This window comes from Lutra lutra, chromosome X (assembly GCF_902655055.1).
Source record: "Lutra lutra chromosome X, mLutLut1.2, whole genome shotgun sequence".
NCBI lineage: Eukaryota > Metazoa > Chordata > Mammalia > Carnivora > Mustelidae > Lutra > Lutra lutra.
In genome coordinates this window covers 76,804,466-76,824,121 of record NC_062296.1, presented here as the reverse complement: position 1 = coordinate 76,824,121, position 19,656 = coordinate 76,804,466, and the positions used below count along the sequence as shown (strand labels likewise).

General features: G+C 34.3%; 1 protein-coding gene across 1 annotated transcript in view; it reads right to left on the bottom strand.

The window, feature by feature from the left end:
- Positions 1-18,334, bottom strand: part of LOC125091806 (serine/threonine-protein phosphatase 4 regulatory subunit 3B-like) — a 122,664-nt gene extending 104,330 nt beyond the window's left edge. Inside the window, exon 1 of the mRNA XM_047715798.1 lies at positions 18,286-18,334. The gene's annotated coding sequence lies outside the window, so the exon portion shown is untranslated. The remainder of the gene's footprint in view (positions 1-18,285) is intronic.
- Between the last annotated feature and the right edge of the window lie 1,322 nt (positions 18,335-19,656).

The following is a 19,656-nucleotide window of genomic DNA, read 5'->3' as shown; positions in this document are numbered from 1 at the left end:
AATTTTGAAGAAAGTAAGAGATAATTGTCATTTTTCTTTAAAACTTATTTATTTATTTATTTATCTGAGAGAGAGAGTGAGAGAGCACGGGGGGGGGGGGGCGCAGATGGAGAGGGAGAAGCAGATTCCTCACTGAGCAAGGAGCCCGACCTTGGGTTGGGAGCTTAATCCCAGGACCCTGAGATCATGACCTGAACTGAAGGCAGATGCTTAACTGACTGAACAACCCAGGCTCCCCAACATAATTGTCATTTTAAAAATAGTATGTCTTTTTATCCAGGAAAATGGTCTGTCTTTTCATTTATTCAGGCCCTCTTATATGTATTTTGAATATGTTACATAATTTTCTCTATAAAGGTGTCACAGACTTTAGATTAACATAATTCCTAGAAATTTTTAGATTTTATTGCTTTTGTGAAGGGTTTTATTGTCCTATCACAAATTCTAGTTGGTCATTGTTGAAATAAAGTAATGCTATTGATTTTTTTTAATGCTACAGCTTTTTAAGTTGATCTTGAATATAGCACAATTGCTGAACCCGTTGATTTGTTCTAATAATGTCTCCATTGATTTTCTTTAATTTTACTGGCAAATATCTGACACATTAAGACACTGATTTTGTTTGTTCTGTTATTATCTAATATAAGACATCCAGAATAATGATGGATTGTATCAGTAGTGAAACCAATCTGAATTTAGCCCTGTGTTTAGTGAGAATGCCTCTAATCTTTTAAATGTCTTTCTAATCTTTTAAATGCCCTTGTCAGTCTAAGGAAATTGCCATGTTTTTGGTTTACTAAGTGCATTAACATACATGTGGTAATATTTTCAGAAGTTTCTTTTTCTATTAAAAGATTACTTGGAAAAAAGATTACTTGGGTTTTCTGTTTTATGTGTTAATATAGTGAATTGCAGTGATGGGTTTTAAATACTGAATTCTCTTTGCCTTTCTGAGGTAAACCCTACTAGGTCATGATTTTTTATAGTATTATCAATTTTGTTGTATCACATAAAGGAGTTTCACTAAGAATTTATTATTATTGTATATGTTCTTTTCTGGTTTTGGTATCAAGGACCTATTAACTTCACAGAGTAAATCACATAGGCCTCTTTATTCAGTAATCCCATTGGCTGCAAACATTTATACTGGGGCAAGTGCACCCTTACAACTGAAATGCTGAGTAATAAAAATGTCCATTATAAGAAGGTGTGTATAGGGGCGCCTGGGTGGCTCAGTGGGTTAAGCCGCTGCCTTCGGCTCAGGTCATGATCTCAGGGTCCTGGGATCGAGTCCCACATCGGGCTCTCTGCTCAGCAAGAAGCCTGCTTCCCTCTCTCTCTCTGCCTGCCTCTCCGTCTACTTGTGATCTCTCTCTGTCAAATAAATAAATAAAATCTTAAAAAAAAAATTTTTTTTTAAATTAAAAAAAAAGAAGGTGTGTATAAAAATTTTTAAAGATCAGATTTTAAGATAATATATACACAATTATATACATGAAGGATAAATGAAGATATAAATACATTTTAGCTCTTATTAAAAATATACATTGAGAAGGAAAAATCTAGATTGAAATAGTAACAATGATAATTTTATTTTTCTGAAATATTTATTTATTTATTTATTTGAGAGAGAGACAGAAAGAGAGACAGAGAGAGTACGAACAAGGGGAGAGGCAGAGGCAGAGGGAGAAGCAGACTCTGCCAAGCTGGGAGCCTGACCTGGGGCTTGATCCCAGGACCTGGAGATCATGATCATCATGACCATGGCTTAACCATCTGAGCCACCCAGGCATCCCAACAGCAATAATTTTAGAGAATATAATTAATTTTTCCTTGATTCTTTTTTCCCCAACATTTTCCTTGTTTTCTATATTGCACATACATCTCTTTTTTCTTATGGTAGAAGATCCAGCAGTATAAATAAAATGAAGTGGTTAAGATGGGTGATTACTTTTCCTTCCAGTTCTAATAGTTCATGAAGCTATGCCAACTGAATACTCATTTCTTACTCATATATTCTGTGCTAATTTGCCTTGATTGGACTTCTGGCTACTAACGGTCAGTCATCCCATGCAAACACGTACTACTGTTACCACACAACCTCCAATTTCCTCCTCCATACTAGCATACTAAATGTCAGTATGGGCATCATTGTCACAATCGTCGTTAAATAAACTGGTTTTATTATTTCTTACTTTTAACAATTTATTTTTAATTATATGCAGATATAACCCAAGAAGGGTATGGACAAAAACATCAAAATATTTAATCATGAAGAACTATGATTAGATAGGCTTGACAAATTTTCAGTTCACTTCTGTATTGTCACTAACATATGTTGATCTTTTGTCATTAGTGATGTTGAAAGCTCCTTGTTAAGAATGAAATTTTCTGAGAAACTTGAACTTTATATCTTCTAATCTTAAAGCTAAAGGAGCATTTTTGAAAATACACTTGCAACATATAATGTGATTCCAGGTCTTACAGAAATTAGTAAAAATCATCGTCAATCATCTCATTTCTCCATTTACTTTTATTTTATCACACTCCTATTGTCACCAACACCTCACATATATTGCATATAATACATAATATCTATCATATATAAATATATATATATAGATATGTACTTATATATTAAATAAATATTATAAATATTAAATATATATTTATTTATCCTAGGGAAGTCAAGAAAATGGTTGTGAGTAATTCATTGAACATGTCCTAGTATACATTGAAGACAGACAGGAAAGGAGAGCAGAGGAGAGGAGAGAAAAAGAGAAAAGGAAAATACCAAGTTACAGATGTTTCTCCATTCAAGTTGTTCAAATACTCTTTATGATCAGTTAATATAAATGTAGGAGAGCATAAGGTTTTATATAATTACAGTTTAAAGTACTGTTTTTGTTTTAACTACCTTGCTTAAGAAAATGCTTTAATTTTCATTTTAATTTTAAGACTATTAGGGTCATGGAAATGGAAACATTTAAATTTATGTAAATATTGGTAATATAATAGAGACCTGTTTAAAGTATGTTCTCATTTATTAATAAAACTCTTTATGACCATTGTTAAATATCCAGAAAACATGGAAAATAATAAAAGAATATACAGAAAATTAAGGATGGTAATAATATCATAAATACGAATTGACAGTATAATCATAAATATTTTGCCATATGTCTCTTTCCAGTTTCTTAACTATTTTGAGAAATTTTCTTCAAATTATTATTTAAATACAAATTATATATTTCCAAATTGCCAGACAAGAAGATACAGTAATCTTGCCATTTTCTAGAAACAGACATGTCTTCCTGCAGTCCAGCTCCTATCATTTGTGAGGCCTTGGGCAAGAGTACAAACAGAAGGGTAATGTGATATGTCCTAATGTTTTAAAGCTAATATTCAGGTTAAAAGAACTGTTAAATTGTACTAGTCCCTTGACTTCAAAAATATACAAAACAAAAATCTGTGTTAAGCTCTGCATTTCATATGATTAAAGTCACAAAATAGCAAAAATAAAAAATTAGTTATTACTATTACATGTGGGTAGTTTATTGGTTTTATCTGAATAATAAAAGACATAATAATTTATAAAGTATTTATATACCTATTTCATAAAATATGCATTCTTGTTTTTATATCAAGGAAATTATAACTTGTGTTGGTATAGCTGAATTTTCACATAATTTGTGTAATTTTATATGGCCTAAAAAGATTAAAAATGTAATTGCATTCAAAGTGTGCATAATTTGAAATACTTTCACTAAAAACATAAATGTTAGGATGTGTAAAATTTTTTAAATTAAGGTTACTTTTTTATAATTTAAAATATATATTTCTCCTAATATATTAAAATTATCTATTGAATTGAAAGATACTTAATATTTAATAAAACTCAGAATTACTTAAAACACCAAAATTTCAAGTCCAATTTTGAAAACAAAAAATGAAAATATATTTACATTTTTTAGGTATTTTTTATAATAACAAAATTGCAACTGACAGAGATACTAAGATGTCCTCTAAGAAATTTTTGTTTTGTGAGGTTTGTGACTCTGTAGGGGCCAGGGAAGCAGTCCTTCTTACTTGGTTTAAGGGAAATAGAGTCCTTTCCTTTTAATTGGTGTTATCATTTGTGATATTTAACTTTTTTATTTACTTTCATTTATTATTTTGTACATTTTCCATTGGAGTGTTTACTCCCTGTTTAACTGCTTTGCTTTAAAACTTTTGTGCTTATTTTTGATATCTGGCAAGCCTTAGAGTACCATTTTACACTTTATTTTTGGCCTGCAAGACAGCTTAGGAATTTGAAGAGCCCAGGGACCATATTTAAAATGCATCATTCCAGTTATTCACTTATTCACCTTTAGATACGTTTTATACAACGAAAGTGAATTATTCATAGTCTACAGCATGAAGTTCAAAATAATATAAAATCAGAAAAAAATAGATTTGGAGGCTTTAATTCAAGCAAAAGGATACCAGTCATATATCATTTAGTGGAGATTTAGCCAAGAAGTTTGTACAGAGTTAGAAGCAGAAACCATAAAACAAGAACTGATATCACAGACTTAAAACATGTATATAGCATATTTCTGAAGTACAGTATGCTGGAACACAACTATTTAGCCTATATATCAATCAACAATGATAGCCATAGGTACATGTTTTAATTTTGTTGCAAGTGTATGTGAAATGTGTGCTGTTATCAGCTAGGGGCTTAGAGGGTAAGAGCTTTAATGACTCTAGGAATTCAAAGGCACTTTGTGACCATTTGCAATTTATTTGTTAGATTTGTTGTCACATTGGGAGATTTACCTTGAGACCTTTTTCATAAGATAACATAAAAACAAATAAGCAGGTGTTTGTTGGCATTCACAACTTTCTACAAAGCTCCAGAATGCTGATTATTTCTCAACTTTTTATTAATTAGTAAAATTTTTGAGTAGCTATACACAGTGATGTTTTATGATACTCTCTGATTTCTTGTGTTTGACAGCAGTAACAGTTTTACTGAACCCTTCCAGCAGAGATTCAAACATACTGTTCTTCACTGGAACTGATAAATGAATTCAGTAAAGATGCAGGTATAAAATCAATGTGCAGAAATCTGTTGCATTTCTATACATCAATAATGAAGCAGCAGTAAAAGAAATTAAGAAAACAGTCCCACTTACAATTCCACCAAAATTAATGATACCTACAAATAGACCTAATCAAAGGTGAAAGACCTGTAATCTGAAAACTATTAAACAGTACTGGAAGTCCTAGCCACAGCAATCAGACATGATACTGATTTGATGAAAGAAATTGAAGAGGACCCAAAGCAATCTACACATTTAATGAATCCCTACCAAAATACCACTAATAGTTGTCTTTTCTTAGCTCTTTTAGGAGTAAGATTAAGTTGTTTATTTGAGATTTTTCTTTTTTCTTGAGATAAGCCTGTACAAACTTTCACTTAGAACCAATTTTGCTGCATCCCAAAGGTTTTGGACTGTCATGTCTTCATTTTCATTTGGTTGCATGTACTTTTTCAATTTATTCTTTTTTTTCCTGGTTGACCCATTCATTGTTTAGTGGCATGTTATTTAGCTTCCATGTATTTGTGTTCTTTCCGGATTTTTTTCTAGTTGTTGAAATCTAGTTCCCTAGTGTTGTGGTCAGAAAAGATATATGGTATGATCTTGATCTTGAATTTTGAAGCTGGTTTTGTGGAGTAATATGTGATCTGTTCTGAAGAATGTCCCATGTATATTTGAAAACAGTGTCTGGGGCGCCTGGGTGGCTCAGTGGGTTAAGCCTCTGCCTTCAGTTCAGGTCATGGTCTCAGAGTCCTGGGATTGAGCCCCACATCGGGCTCTCTGCTCAGTGGGCAGCCTGTTTCTCCCTCTCTCTGCCTGCCTCTCTGCCTATTTGTGATCTCTCTCTCTCTGTCAAATAAACAAGTAAAATCTTAAAAAAAAAAAAAAGAAAAGAAAACAGTGTTTATTCTGGAGAATGTTCTCTGCATTGTTTTAGAATGGTATATTCTGAATATATCTGTTAAATCCATCTGTTCTGGTGTATCATTAAAAAACATTTGTTTCCTTGTTGATTTTCTGTTTAGATGATCTGTCCATTGATGTAAGTGGGGCATTTAAGTTCCCTACAATTATTGTATTATTATTGATAATTTCCTTTATGCTTGTTATTAACTGTTTTATGCTATTTGGGTGCTCCAATGTTGGGAGCATAAATATTTACAATTGTTAGATCTTCTTGTTGGATTGTCCCTCTTATTATTATATAGTGTCTCTTGTTAAACTATTTGTTTTAAAGTCTATTTTGTCCAAACTAAGTTTGTTACCTCAACTTTATTTTGACATCCATTTGCATGATAGATGTTTCTCCTTCCCTCACTTTCAATCTTCAGCTTTCTTTAGGTCTAAAATGAGTCATATATATAGATGAGTGTCATTTTTTTAATTCATTCTGCCACTTTGTATCTTTTGACTGGAGTATTTAGTCCATTTACATTCTATGTAATTATTGATAGATATGTGTAAATCACTGTTCTGTTATTTGTTTTGTGGTCATTTCTGGAGATTTCCTGTGATCCTTTCTTGCCTTTATCTCTTTCCTGTTCTGCTGATGTTTTTTAGTAATATATTTCAATTTTTTTCTTTTTTATTTTTTGCATGTTTATTAGTGGGTTTGATATATGATTACTATTAGGTTTGTATATAACCTCTTATAACCTCTTCCACATATATTAGTCTATATTAAATTGATGGTTGTTTAAGTTTGAACCCATTCTTTTCTCCTCTCCTCCTCACATTTAAGGTGTATGTTATTACCCTTTATATCCTCTTTTCAGTTCCTTTACTGATTTTTTACAGAAATATTCATTTTTACTGCTTTTTTGGTTCTGACCTTTATACTGTCACTTTTTGTTTCTCCACTCAAAGAGTGTCCCCTTTAATACTTCTTTCAGGGCTGGTTTGTGGTTCTTTAGTTTTTGTATGTCTGGGAAACTCTTTATCTCTCTTTCTAGTCTGAATAATAGCCTTGCTGGGTAGAATATTCTTAGTTGCAGATTTTTCTCATTCAGCATTTAGAATATATCATGCCACTCCCTTCTGGCTTCCTAAGATTCTGTTGAAAAACAAAAACAAAAACAAAAAACTCCTGCTAGCCTTAAGGGTTTCCTTTGTAAGTTAATCACTTCTTTTATCTTGTTGCTTTTAAGATTTTTTCTTTATCACTATATTTTGCAAGTTTAATTATAGTACGTCTTGGTGTGTGTCTGCTTTTATTGATTTTGATGGGAGTTCTCTGTGCCTCCTGGATCTGGATGTCTGTTTCCTTCCCCAGATTAGGGAAGTTTTCAGCTATTATTTCTTCAAATAAATTTTCTGCTCCCTTTTCTCTCTTTTCTTCTTCAGGGACTCCTATAATACAAATGTTACTTACTACTTTTGATGGAGTTCCCTAAATCTATTCTTGTTTGGTGTAATTCTTTTATTTAAAGATTTTATTTGTCAGAGAAAGAGAGAGAGAGAACGAGAACAAGCAGGGAGAGTGGCAGCAGAGGGAGAAGCAGGCTCCCTGCTGAGCAAGGAGCCTGATGCAGGACTCAATCCTAGGACTCTGGGATCATGACCTGAGCCAAAGGCAGATGCCTGGGCGCCTGGGTGGCTCAGTGGATTAAGCCGCTGCCTTCAGCTCAGGTCATGATCTCAGGGTCCTGGGATCGAGTCCCGCATCGGGCTCTCTTCTCAGCAGGGTGCCTGCTTCCCTCTCTCTCTCTCTCTGCCTGCCTCTCCGTCTACTTGTGATCTCTCTCTGTCAAATAAATAAATAAAATCTTTAAAAAAAAAAAAAAAAGGCAGATGCCTAACCAACTGAGCCACCCAGGCATCCATGTTTGGTGTAATTCTTTTTTCTCTCTTTTACTCAGCTTGATTACTTTCTATTACTCTGTCCTCTAGGTCACTAATTCTTTCTTCTGCTTTTTCCATCCTGCTATTCATTCCATCAAGCATTTTTCTCATTTCATTTATTGAGCCCTTTATCTCTGCTATGTTAATCCTTATCTCTGTGTTAAGGGTCTTCCTCCTGTCTTCCCTTCTTTTCTCAAGTCCAGTGAGTATCTTTATGATTATTGCTTTAAATTCTCTCTCAGGCATGTTACTTATTTTTGTTTCACTTAGATCTCTGGCCATGGCCTTGTCCTTTTCTTTCACTTGGGGTAAATTTCTGTCTCCTCATTTTGTCTGTCTCTCTGTGTCTGTTTTTCTCTGTTAATAAAGTCAGCTATGTCTTCTGCTTTTGAAAGTAGTGGGTTTATGAAGAGGAGGTCCTGGAGTGCCTTGTAGTGCAGTGACCCCTGTTCACAGAATCTGGCACTATAGAGAGTACCCTATGTGTGTTGCTTACACCCTACTGTCACATCTGTGTCACTTTTCCTTTCAGTGCATCCGTTTGCACTGACTCTCTGCCTGCTGTGGGCTGTGCTTGCTTTCTATGGTGTTAGTGGGACTCAGGCAAGTCCGCTCTGAGGGGGTGCCCACTGGAGAATTTGAGAGGGGGGTGGCAGTATTAGCAAAATCTGCATTGGGTCACTAGCCTTCTGCCAGATCCCCTGAAGCATGGTGGATGGGGGCTGCACTCAGGGTGGCTGGAAGTGCAAGGCTGGGCCCGCTGCACCATGATGGTTGGGCACGGCTGAGCTCAGTGCACTACTGTGGCAAGTAGCACACAGCTCAGCAAGGTAGAGTGGCAGCTGTTCACCCAGAGACTGCGCAGTTTGCAGATATTATAGAAGATCAGGGTATTGGAACAAAATATCATACTGAAACCACAGGCAGATTCCCTTGGATTGGTCCTAGGGATTGGACTCTTCAGGGCTCATCAGGGCCACAGATGGGGACCTGGGAAAGCAGAGAATAACTCATGTGGAAATAACTCATGTGGAAACCATCCAGAAAATGTGGGATCTGTGCTGCAATGTAAGAAAACCATCCTGGAAACCCACAGCACACAGGATCCCACATTATTCAGTCTTACCATCCCACTCTTGCAAGGAAACTATTGTAAGACTGGCATTCATCATGCTTGGAATATTATATTTCAAAGGACACAACAAATATGTAAAAGATATTGTGAAACTGATAGAGGACAGTATTTGGTCCTAGATGACAAATTTTAGCTGTATGGAGGCCATTAAATTAAAAAAGCTTCTGGGAATACCGTCACAAAATTGAAAATTCATTATTTTTTCTTCTTAAAGCTATATATAATCTATATCTCTCTATATATTATATATGTATATAATTTTATGTATTATACTAGTATTTTGTTATGTTATCTATTGTACTAGTATTTTGAGATTTGGGGGTATGGAATCCTGCAGACTTTGGAAACACTGAAGCATATCCCTCTTTAGAGGAACATCCTCACTAAAGCTGGAATTTGTCAGTTAAATGCATCCTTGTACAGCTACCAAAATAGTAACAGTGCTGCACTCATCTATCAGGATCATAAAAAGTATTACAGTAAGACATTTGCCATGGGGCATTAGAAAGGTTTTCTAAAGGATTAGGTTCTTACAGGCATGTTTTATAATGAAGACATACTGAATAATTTTGTACTCCATTCCAAATAAGAGAGACATACCTGAATTCTCACCATTGGTGGAGCTAATCAAGAATGAAGAATATAAAATACTGGGGTAGTAGTGCTCTGACAAGCAAACACTGAGAAGATAAGGGAGACTTAAGTACAGAGAATGTTATACATTTATCTCAAACTCCCAAAACTAGATAGAGTCCTGGGAACTGGGGTTAGGAGCATTTTCCAACACTGTTATTGATCTCTTAGATTTGATAAAATTAACATTGATGGACAACAGACTGACTTAATTTGGTACCATCTTCTGAATTCCTTCAGGGAAATTCTTTGCCTAATAGATGAGGAAAAGCAATCATGTGCTTGATATAAACTAAGTTAGAAAGCGATAGTATGCTCTTCTTTTTGAAGAGACACAGAAGAATTAATTGTCCTGAAATTTTACTACATTATTATGGTGTGGAAGATAGTCTTTAGGAAGTTAACAAATAAGAACTACACGCTATTTCTAATTTCCAGTGATATATTTTTCCAAGTTCAAATGTTTTGTGTGACTTTCCTGTCTAGATTTTGGTAAATTATTTCCTACACTAATACGTCATTTCTCCAGTGATTGTTTTTTTGGCAAACTATTCCTAATCAAGCAATGACAGGGAAATTAAATTTAAAAATTTTCTCTTTGAGTTGTCAAAATGCAGCCCTTTTACTTGTTTTCATGCTCTTTAACTCTAGAAAACCTCTCAGATGCTGAAGAGGGTCCATTTATTCATATCTACTCAATATTCTAATTACACTCATTTGGTTTTCTGATTCCCCAAACTACAGTATATTAGAAACATCAAATTAGAGAATGAAGGGAGTTTTAGCAATAGGAACACATGTATAAAACGTATGGCAGCTGGCAATATTAAATCTGGGATGAAGAACATAAATATATTTAAAAAGTGATTATGATATATACCCAGAAGTGAAATTGCTGGCTCATATGGTAGTTTTATTTTTAATTTTTTAAAAGTTTTTGTTTATTTATTTGACAGAGAGAGATACAGAGAAAGAGGGAACACAAGCAGAGGAAGTGGGAGAGGAAGAAGAAGGCCTCCCACCAAGCAGGAGCCCGATGCTTGCCTCGATCCCAGGACCCTGGGATCATGACCTGAGCTGAAGGCAGATGCTTAATGACTGAGCCACCCAGGCACTCTATTTTTAAATTTTTTGAGGAATCTTCATACTGTTTTTCATAGTGGATGCATCAACTACATTTCCACCAATAATGTGCATAAGTTCACCCTTCTCTACTTGCCAACACTTATCTCTTATGTTTTTGGTGATAGCCATTCTAACAGGTGTGAGGTGATAGCTCAATGTGGTTTTGATTTGCATTTCCCTTTGATTAGTGACATTGAGCACTTTCTCGTGTATCTGTTGGCAATTTGAATATCTTCTTCGGAGATAAGTCTATTCAGGTCCTCTGCCCATTTTTAATTGGATTATTTTTTTTAAAGATTTTATTTATTTATTTGACAGAGAGAAATCACAAGTAGGCAGAGAGGCAGGCAGAGAGAGAGGAGGAAGCAGGCTCCCTGCTGAGCAGAAAGCCCGATGTGGGGCTTGAACCCAGGACCTGGGATCATGACCTGAGCCGAAGGCAGCGGCTTAACCCACTGAGCCACCCAGGCGCCCCTTTAATTGGATTATTTAGGGTTTTTTTCTTTTTTTTTTTTTTTTTTTGGTTTTTTTCTTTTGAGTTGTTCACTGCAACATTATTCACAATAATCAAGACATGGAAACAACCTCAGTGTCCATTGACAGAGAAATAGATAAATAAAATGAGGTATATAATGGAAAATTATTCAGCCATGAAAAGGAAATCATGCCATTTGCTTCAACATGGATGGACCTTGGGGGTATTATGCTAAGTAAAACAAGTCAGAAATAGAAAGAGAAATATTGTATGATATCACTTAAATGTGGAATCTAAACCAAACCAAACCAAAGCAAACCAACCAACCAAACAAACAAACAAAAAACTAAACTCATGAAAATAGAGAACACACTGGTGATTGCCAGAGACAGAAAGTAGAGAGAGACATAACTGGGTTAAGGTGGCCAAAAGGTACAAACACCAAGTTATAGAATAAATAAGTTCTAGGAATGTAATGCACAGCATTATGACTACAGTTAACACTGCTATATAGCATATTTGAATGCTGCTAGAGAGTAGATCTTAAAAGTTACCATCACTGGTGGTGCCTGGTTAGTTCAGTCGGTTAACTATCTGCCTATGGCTCAGGTCATGATCTCAGGGTCCTGGGATCAAGCCCCATGTTGGGTTCTGTACTCAGCTGGGAGTCTACTTCTCCTTCTCATGCTCTCTTTATGCTTTCCCTTTGCCTCTGCCTCTCGAATAAATAAGTAAAATCTTAGAAAAAAAGTTATCATCACAGGCAAAAAACTTGTAACTATATGAGGTAATGGATTTTAACTGAAGTTATTGTGGTAATAATTTTGCAGTATTTACATATATCAAATCATTTTATGGTATATCTTAAACTTATACAATGCTTTATGTCAATTATAACTCAATAAAACTGGAAAGAAGAGATTAAGAACTTGAAAAGCAGAGTAATGTGAAATCAATACAACTGACCGTATTTTAAATTATAACAAAATACTTTTGCTTACTATGCTGTTTATGAAGGCAAAGAGAAGAATTAAACATTTCAGAACAGCTTACATCAAAATAGTGAACAAATTATGTGGGGTTGGTTTTTATGTTTTGGATAAAAGTAAACTTAAATAATTCTAAAAATACAGTGTTGTGTGGCCTGAATTACTCCATGATACCAGAAATAATGAAGTATTAATTATTGTCAAGTAATTTTTTCACGAATCCTTTCCTGTATGGGATATACAGTTTCCTATGAGATTTGCTCTGTTATTTCAGAGAACAGAGTTTTAGTGGTCTCAGTGGTTGTCATTATTTTTCATAGTCTTCTAGGATGGGCTGAATCTCTTGAACAAGATCTATGATTATTTAACAGAGAATTATTTAATCTCCAACTGGGCTTCATAGCATTTTCACTTTGAATACTAACCTACCATGACAGAGGCAAGATCCAGCACTCTTGCTGCGTGTGAACCATGATGTTTAACTCAGTGGATGTCATCCTCTGCATGTATTTTCACAAATAATCATGATTTTCTTTGCTACACTGAATTTAATTTCCTTTGGAAGCCCTATTCCACTATTTCTTTCACTGCATTATTTTTGGTAATTTTTTCCAAGCCTTATTTCTTTAACTGCATTATTTTTAGTTTCTGTTCCCTCTTCTTTCATTTGTGTTAACCACCATTTAAATACCTTAGTAATTATACCAAGATAATGAATATAATATGAAGTACAATTTAGAAAAATGTGTTAGAATTTGAAGAAATAATTCAGCTCTTAAATTAATGTGACTAAGAAGTTCTTTGTTTTTAAAGGAAAAAATAGCTTATATGTTATATGTTACAGATAATGATTTAATTTAAACATTGCTTGTTTTTCCATTAGTAAATATAAAAAGTTATTTTTCTCTTAACAAGAGTGCTAACATATTCTTGAAGCAATTCTAATTGACCTTTTATTTAGATTTCAAGTGAAAGACTATCACAGTCTCAGAATTAAACAATAAATTTTTCTCCTCAGAAAAACTGTTTTCAAGGTTATTATTTTCTTAGATATAAAATAAAACCAGGTAATTAGGTAATGTTACTCAAATGTTTTATTTAAGTCTTTTATATACTGATCATATAGTCCTTGACATTATGTTGTAATAAGATAAAATAGAAAAAAAAAACACAAATTAATGCTGGCAAATGATGCCATCTGGTAACCACTGGCTCACTTTTTGTTTTAGTTAAATTTCTTTTGAATGCACATAATGGGAAATAACTCCAGCTAACTTAAGCAACAATGTGTCTTTATAGGATGGATACAGGGATTTATCCTAAAATTTAAAGGGATCCAGCCCCTCAGGGAAGGCCAGAACCAGGAATTTAAAAAGTTAAAGGCAGGTAGGTAAACCTCTTCCATTCCATTCTCCCTGCGTCTCTGTTTCATTCTTATTGTGTTGAACACCATTTTTCTCTGTGACTTTTTGCAAATAAAAGAGAAGTAGGCTCCTCCTTTAAGATTTATGAGTACCTCAGTTCCAGTATCTACAGAACCTAACTGCATGGCAGTTTCACATTCTTAGGAGGGAGAATCTGCTTAACTTGGCTCAGACCTGGTGTCCAACACTGGTCCAATCAGTAGTGCATAGAATGACAACCTCTACTGGTACTGGGCTTTCAGCTGTCCACACTAATAGATAAAAAGGGTCAGGAGAGTATTTCATTGATAAAGGGGATTCTCTTAAACTGAGCTGACATCCTCAAAGTTATTACAACACCTATATTGTTACATTTGTTAATCAGAAGAAATAATGATACTGAATAGTCAAAAGATACTGTGCTCCCACTATATCCCAGAAACTATGTGCAAACCTTCCCATCTATTACCTCATATTTTCTTCACAAGGTTCTTATGTTTATTTTATCTGTGAAGAAAACTAAGAAGTAATAGTGGCTAAATATTATATCAAAACTCTCAGAAGGCTATGAAAAACTGCCACAAGGTTATAGGATATAAATTTCTTTAATGGAGAAGAAACGGGTGCTTATTGTAAAGCAGAGGACAGTACATGATCCCAGGAAGGATTTACCTCCCAGATCTCCCAAAGTTCTTAATAAGGAGGTACAGCTATGGGAGATACCGCTGGAATTACCACTGTCATTCTCAGCAGTTTCAGATCCTCTAGGTCTTTTGGTGAGAGTGGACTATTCTGCAAATTCTAGCTGCATGCCAACCTATTCACTAGCCAGAAAACAGCTGGTATAAAACAATCCAAATGAATTCTCATGTGAACAGTGCAAGCTTAGGGGAAGCAAGAACCCAGTTATCCAGGTGTGTCTCCCAGCAGGCCCCTCAAATGCTTATGGTCCACCATCAGGGTTTCTATTTTCAGGTCACTGGATTCTTTGCCAAATGACTTTTGCTTTTAGTGCTAAAGCTTAATGCATATGCTTAATGCTTTTAAACAAAATTTATATAGCCACTCTTTAATAATAAGAAACCAAATCACTGCTGTCCAGCAGAGAATAATTGTTTCTAGCTTACACACTCACATACCCAAACCACCTTAAAATAATAGAATTCAGGCGCCCTACAGCTAAACTTTAATTATGTTGTCTGATAGTAGATTGCTATATTTTGTCATCATTTCAATTCTGCCTCTATCAACATAATGTCTTATTGTTCCCTATCACAAACCCTGTTCGTTATTTATTGTTTAAGACTCAATAGTTGAATTTACACTCTGTCACAATAAATCATGCTCACCCAGCTAATGCAGCATTAAAATGAAATCAGGCTTGCAATATTGTTAAGCCATATAAATTAAAGTGTTTGGGTGAATAGCATAGACCAGGCATTCTGAAACTGTCTCAGTCTTGCATACCATCACAACTATTCATTGAATGCCTCTAAGCGTCATGAGGTTATTTCAACTATTCTGAAATTACCAAACAAGAGAAAAAACATATGCAGAATAAGTGTACACTCTTAAGATGAAGTTGATGAAAAATATACATAAGAACCTATACCTTTATGCCTAAATGTGGAACTGGAGAATACATGAATAAGTGCTCAGTATTATTTGTATAAACTTGGTGTCATAGCAAGTGTTATAATGGGCTTAATCTCTAATTCAGGTTCTACAAAGGAAGCTGTATATACATTTAACTTTATGCTATACACACACACATATGGCATAAATATATATATATTTGTGTAAGAGATATATATATCTCACACAAATCCCATAAAAAGAAAGATATCATTATAAATAAATAATTACAACACTGAACACTGATTTTCCCATTTACTCTAAGCTTCATGATGCAATTATTTATTTATAATGATATCTTTTTTATGGGATTTGTCCATATTTAGTTAGTTTGAATTTAGCACATATTTGAGGTAAGCGCTATCATAGCGGGAAAAACCAAGTGGAAACTTGTAAAACTGCCCTCCTTTCTGGCCAAAAGAGCACATCAAAACCACTAATGTATCTGGAGAGGTTGCTGAAAAGTACTGTTACCTCTAAGGATCTAAAGGCTACAAGGATGGTGGTCCTGTTATATTTCTGTCTGGACCAGTCCAGACCTTGCAGAAACTAGATGGATCCAAGAGTATGACTGTAGACTACTGTATATTTTAACAAGAAGTAGCCTCAGTTGCACTGCTGTGCTGGACATGGTATTGCTAGAGAAGATTAATATGGCCTTGGGTACATAGTATGTGACCATTGATTTGAAAGACTTTTTTTTTTCTATTTTAATCTGAAAAGAAGAACAGTAACAGTCTGAATTCATGTGGAACAGACAAATGAATTCATTAACAGTTGTGCCTCAGGGTTATGTTAACTCTATTGCTCTCTCTATTAAAGCAAAGTCTAAAGGGCTCTAGATTATCCAGATATCCCACAGAACATCACATCAATTCATTACATCAATGATGTAATGTTGATCAGGCAGGATAATCAACAGGTGACTATCATAGTGGAGACTTTGGTAGGATGTGCAACCAGGAGACAAGATATAAATTCAAAGAAGATTCAGGGACCTACAATATCTAGAAAAAAAAAAAATTGGATCCAATGCTAGGACATGTCCTCCAAAGTAAAAGAGAAATCATTTCACTGTGGACTTCCTCCCATGAAAAAGGAAATGTAATGCCGGGTGAACTAATTCAGGTTCTGTAGGAAACATTCCATACCTAGGAACATTGTATCAGCCCATCTACTATGTGACACAAAAGATTGTCAGCTTTGAGTGGGGCCTGAAACATAAAACGTTTTCTGTAGCAAGTCCAAATCTGGTGTAAGCATCTGTTTTGGGGGCAATATGGATGGACCCTATGATGTTAGAAGTATCAGTGGTGGGAAAAGATTCTACGTGCGAGAGAAGAAAGATATCATCCCTCAAAAGGAAACTGAAGTACTGTTACCATAAAAAGGGTAAATAGATGCTTAACATGAAAGAACAGATAACCAATTCATCCTTATTATAGTCATTGAAGTGTTTTCAAAGACTTATGATTCTTGATTGGTTTATGTCTAAAAATGGACAATTTTTTTTTCAGTAAACTCTTTTGAAACTTTAGAACATATCTGAATATAATGAATTAACAATTTTAAAAGCATTGTCTATCTATACACTGTTAAATGTTAAAAAAAGAAATGACTATATGCCATGTGAATGCTTTCAAATTTTCAATGTGTTGAAATATTTTATCAAAGATATAACAAAAATTGGAATGTTTATAAGAAACATACATATTTTTGCAATTTTCCCTGAATTGTGATTAAACCCAGAAATAAAGTAAAATATTTCCTAGCAGATCACAATCCAAGTAATATCTTTAATTTGAAAAAGTGACCAAGAAGTCGATTTGCTGATCCCTGACTTTGCAATTTAAGAAGTCTGCACTGTATGCTACTCTTTGGTATAATTCTAATAAAAATAAAACTTTTGTTCATTACCACTTTTAAGCTTTTTCTAATTAACTCTGAATAGAATCACTGAAAAGTAGATCAGAAGAGAATATTAAAATACTAAGTTCCTAATTCACTTAAGTCTGCAATATTCAAAGATCTACAATGTCATTAAAACCTCTTAAGTTTATGAACTTAGAAATAAATAATAAAATAAATGCCACCAGAAACTTTCCTTCATGTCGCATGTCTAACAGTTCTCCTTTCAACTTAAAAAATTGTATATAGAGATAATAATGCAATAGATGATATATATCTTAGATCTTATTATATATCTTAGATTGATGGAGTAAAGAGAAGTCAAGGTTTTAAGTTTTTAGCTAGAATACACTATAAAAGTAAACAATACATTATTAGTACCCTTTTCCCTTCACAGGGACATAAAAGATTGAATGCTTGTTTTTTTTTTTTTTTTAAAGATTTTATTTATTTATTTGAGAGAGAGACAGTGAGAGAGAGCATGAGTGAGGAGAAGGTCAGAGAGAGAAGCAGACTCCCCGTGGAGCTGGGAGCCCGATGCGGGACTCGATCCCGGGACTCCAAGATCATGACCTGAGCCGAAGGCAGTCGTCCAACCAACTGAGCCACCCAGGCGTCCCTGAATGCTTGGTTTTTACAGTATTTTTTAAGTGAAAAGGTACATATGAAATTTCTGTAAAAGATTGTGTGGTTGCTGATACCATTGCTGCTATTTCTGGTAGTATTGCATTATTAGTATTCTCTCAGTTTTTGTTTTAAAATTTTCTCAAGTTTTGCAATACAGTGTTCTTTCTGGCCTTCCTAAGAGTGAATCATCCTCTCTAAGAAAGTACATTAAGTTTTTTGTCTTCCAAAATATCAATTGTCAGTCATAATATTAGTATAATAAAAAGTACATCAATTCCTTAAAAGTTGGAAATACAGATCTCATACTCGAGAATTTGAACAATTCTGCTAGCAAAAATAAACGTAGCAGATTTTTTTTCATAATTATTCCAGTTAAGAAAGGGTAATTCAACTCTAATTTAATCCAATATGGGAATTTACTTACCTTTAAAGGAAAGTAGAGTTTAGTCATAACTGAATACAAAGCTTAAACCATGTCACTAGCTCTTGGTCCCCTTTTCCTCAATTCTTGCCAATGCTTGTTATGTTGATTCCTTCTGTTAGAAGGAATTGTGGCTGGAAGCCCTAGATGCATAACCTACAGTTTAACATCCCCCATCAAAAACAGGATCTTTGTTCATGACGCCTGGGAGGAAACTGGCCTGGGAAAAACTGACTGGATTGGACATGCTTGGTCTTTCTACAATCCCTGGCTTAATCACTGTTGCCCAGAAGATGGAGGAAGAAAACGTTGGGGGCAGAATTAGTCTTATGAAAATCACATAAATTATTTCCTAAAAGGGGAAAAAAATGTATTCTCCTTCTAGAAGAAAGACAAAATCTTGGAAAGCTTGGGAAAACAAAAGAAAACAAAAAATATATACAGCACAATTATGAGTATTCCATTTTATTTGTAATCCATAGACATATCCTAGTGAAATCTCAAGCTGCACTGATTCAATACATACAAAGCAACAAATCTGGAGGGTTCTGGCAGGCTCATCTCTTTAATTTAGAAGTGTTGCTCAGTGGTTTGAGTTAGCTCATCAGAATAAACAGGCAGATAACAGTTATGGGGTTTTGGAAATTTCTTATTTCTAATAAGGGCACTTTCCTGATGAGAGAATTCCTGTTAGTTAAACAGCTATTAGAGATTTGAGAGGAAGATTCCTGCTGTCTAGTACAATATGATGTGTGCAGACCTGTGCCCAGTCTTCACTGGGGAACAGGGAGAGTCCAAAGGACTGTGTGTGCTCTATAGTCTTCTGCTTGTAAGTTCTCTGCCAATAAATCCTGTTTTATATCTGTACTACATGGTGCTTTGCCTGACATGGTTTAAACATTTTCTTTCATGGAGTTTTAAAAGCTATGAATTGAGTCACATGGTTTAAGATTTTCACATAACAATCAACATGGTTTCCTAATTTGCTTACTGAGTATCATGATATATTTGGGGAAATAAAAACATGCTGAAAAAGAGCTTTCTGTTAATTTACCTCCTTTTTTTAGTATTATGCCTTTTTACAGGTTTCTATTTGTTTTTATTGCAAACCATCTACTGATGTTTTCATATTCCCCAAATATCCATTTTTCTGTCACCTAGTGACTACTCCATACATTTGTTAACTTCTCATTTATTAAATATTTTCTACTTAGATGCTTTTTAAAAGGCTTTGCCTTTTCATGATGTAAACACTGCATAAAAGTATCACTACATTCTTTGGGACAAAGGAACTAAATAATTATGCCAAGATATGTTTATTTAAAAAGGATAATGCTATTTAATGTGAAATATAAATAGACACTATTTCAAAAA